Here is a 3,808-nt window from a genome sequence, read left to right on the forward strand (position 1 = left end):
CCCTCTGCAAGCTACTGAATGACTGCTCTATGGTACGAAAGGCGCATGGCTGGGCAAGAGATGAGCAGTGCTTTTTTTGTGGTCGGGTAAAAGATTTTCCTCTGTTCATGTAAGCCACACCTATCGCTCAGTTGGGTTGGGTTGCCAGTTGCGTCACTAGAACGCGCCACAACATCATCCAAGCGACCTCAGCGAACTTTTCAGTTTCACACATTCCGATTATTTCTACTTTTGGTTAAGTATTTTTATTTATTGACTTGATGTTAAGGGGAACAGCTGCCCTCCCTGCTATGCCCGTAGTGCTGAGCTCTTCTCCTGCTTTTGCTCCCCGCTTATCTTCTAGCTGGGATCCCAAAGCCCGTGGTGGTGTAGTACTTTGGGTGCTGGCCTAAGACCTGAGAGATCAGGGTTCAAATCCCCGCCCAGCTGCGAAGCTCACCGGTTGACTGTGGGCCAGTCGTTCACCCACTGCTTGGAGGAACGGTGGGGTAGAAATGTGAAGAGAAGAAAATAAACAAAAAACATGCACAGCTGTTGTGTGGAGGGAGTCAATGCTTCAGAACTTCCAAGTGTGGGCCTTCCATTAACCCACACACCTGCCGTACGATTGGAAATGACAACTTCCTTCCTCTCTCTTTTTTTAGGACTGCAGGGACACCCTCCCTGCAACATATAAATCAGGGGTAGGCAACCTAAGGCCCGGGGGCCGTATCCAGCCCAATTGCTTTCTAAATCTGGCCTACAGACGGTCCGGGAATCAGCGTGTTTTTACATGAGTAGAAGGTGTCCTTTTATTTAAAATGCATCTCTGGGTTATTTGTGGAGCATAGGAATTTGTTCATTTTTCCCCTTCAAAATATAGTCTGGCCCCCCACAAGGTCTGAGGGACAGCGGACCAGCCCACTGCTGAAAAATTTTGCTGACCCCTGATATAGATATTAGATGCTCAGCCCTGGGGCTACCGGGCAGCCGTCTTGCAGTATCTAGCACAGCTGGAGGAAGTGTGGTGGCTTCTGAAACTACCACCCAAAAATTGGAATGAGGGAATATTTAAGGACCTATCAAAAATTGGAGTTATAAAGGAGATGCGGGGGGGGGGGGGATGATAACATAAGGATCTAAAGGGAAGTCTCTTTCTGCACAAAACTGCTCCATTTTGGGGAAGCCTTGCTCCTCTTTTCTCTTGCTTTCTGAGAAGTATTGCTCGTAGGTTTTTCCCTGCTTTTGCACACACTGTACGAACCTGCTCTTCACGCCTAGCTGACCACATCCACAGAACTTGATTGTTACATTGTCACATGCTATGATTAATCATTAGTAACAGACATCCTAAGCTCATGGAAAACAAACTGTACTTGCTCTCCATGCCTAGCTGACCATAACTATAGAACCCGATTGTTATATTGTTTGTGCCAATTAATCCCTAGTTACAATTCAATTAGGAGGCTTCATGCCTGTCTAGTTCTAGCTCCGATTCTCAGCCTTCTCTCCATCAATGATAAATGATCACATGTAATCCCCACCTTTCACATGTAATTCCCGCCTTAGTACTTATGTTAACCAATCACAAGTTTCTGTGTGTATGTATCAACCAATCAGCCACAGGCACACCTTTGGCAATGCTTGTAATATTCAATAAAAGAGGCTCTCAGGGTCCGCCCAGACAGACGCCTCATGTTACACCTGCCTCTCTCGTCTCCCATGATTTTTCATTTCTACAAGGATCCACAAAAGGGGGAGGGAGGGAAATCAAAGCGGATATGTGTATTGCTTTTTTGTTTTTATTTGATGTATGTAAAACTGAATAATTCAAAAATGAAATTCTATATAAAGAAACTACCACCCCACCCCGCTCAAGGCTTAAAATGCTCCCGCTGCAACCTGACCTAAATGCACATAGCGCTCCCCATAAATTCAGATCATTGAGCAGCCCCAAACATACATTATTTTTAATATGAGAGGTCTTACGCAAAGCTGTTTGTAAGAGGAGCAAGTGGGGGCAGGGGGGGTGGCAGGAGAGACCACCCGCTGAAATGTCTCCACACATGTTACAAACACGTTTCCAGTGAGCTCATGCACACTTGTCCTGTGCCTTGAGTCCAAGCAGTTTTCTACATGCCCTAGGCTTCCTAAGCCCAGCTCCAAGAGGTTTAGCTTTTGCTCTGCTGCTTTTGCCTGGAAAATGCACTCTTTAGCTCTAAATGGGAACAAACAGCCATCTGCGGAAAACTCAATGGCTCTTTGTTCTGATTCAGCGCTAAACCATGGGTTTCCCCCAAGGAAAACAGTGGGGAAACAAAGCTGTGGGCAATCCCTTAGTTACATTGATCTGCAGTTACCATTTTATTGCCTATTCACCCAGGGTGGAGCAATCCTTCAGGAGCGCTCCAAATCCCTCTTTGATGTTCGCCACTGAATAAATTTGGGGTGATCTGAAAACTTGGCCATTCACTTAGCAGACAGCAGAAAGCGGCAGCTGGGAGTTATTATGGAGTGTTTATGCCAAATATTGGAAATATCTGTATTCTATACAATTGGACGATAGAAGAGTGGAAGTACCCCCCCTCTCTCTTATTTAGTTTTGGATCATTCTTTATTAATATTAAAATTACTTATAAAAATGATATGAAGATACATACAGAGAAAAGATGGCTAGAAAACTATGTGAGAGACAGCATAGTGGTTTTTCTCAGAGTGCGATCCCAAGAAAGATGGGAGCTGCCCCAGGTGGGAACTGGGAAGATGTGGATCACTGTTTGTGAATTGAAGATTAGGACAGAAAGTTGATAGAATATAAAAATTTGTGTTTGTGTAGGTTTGTTTCTTTTCTTTTCCTTTTTTATTATTTAGCTTTCTCTAGATATTAACTTCGTTATCTTTTTATTGCATTATATGCTGAAAACCTTTAATAAAATTGTTTTGTGTTTGTTTTTTTTTAAAAGAACAGCTCGTGGCACCCGCCGCGCAGCTCACAAAATCTCACGCGCACAACAGCCCGTAGAAAAGGACGTCAAATCCATTTAATGTTCCTCGTTTCCAGACATAGCACATCGTAGACATGGTTTGCGCCGCAGGAGCGCGACTAAGCAGAACGCAAGGGCGGAGAGGCGGGGGCGAAGGAGACCGCGGCTCGTTCTTCATCCCCGCACGAGGAGAGGCTCTTGCTGTCGGGGGGCAACGTTGTCTTGGGATGGGAGGGGGGAGCGCTGCCCAAATGCACTTCTGCCTGTTCAGAGAACAGAGTCCAGTCTTTAAGCCCACTTGGCACCGAGATGAGGTTTGCAGAGAGGAACGGATCCAGTTTGGCTTGTCTGTGTGTAGCACGGGGAGGCAAGTCACATATACTAGGTGGCGAGGTGGGGAGGGGCGCCTTCCTGAGACAGAACCCAGGAGTAGAGGATGCAATAAGGCGGGTGCTGCCCCAGTGGCGTAGCGTGGGGGTGCAGGGGGGGCCGCCGCACCGGGTTCAACATCTGGGGGTTAGGGTTAGGGGGCGCAAATCCACGGGTTAGGGGGCGCAAATTACTTGCCTTGCCCCGGGTGCTGACAACCCACGCTACACCACTGTGCTGCCCCACTAAAGCCCACATAAGTACAGAGGGGGCAGAAGAGGAGAGGAGGAGGAGGAGGAAGGAACAGGCTCCCGATGGCCGACTTATCTAGCTGCACCTCCAGATTGCGGAGGCAGGATTGTGTGGCAGGACTCTAGCGGGGTGGGGCTCCTGGTTCCCTTCCGTCCGGCACAGCCACAGCGAGGGCATGGCTTTTCCCCACCCCCCCAACGGCACGCTCACAACTCCTGGGCCAG

Source organism: Podarcis liolepis, assembly GCF_965112155.1.
Source record: "Podarcis liolepis genome assembly, chromosome: 17".
Taxonomy (NCBI): domain Eukaryota; kingdom Metazoa; phylum Chordata; class Lepidosauria; order Squamata; family Lacertidae; genus Podarcis; species Podarcis liolepis.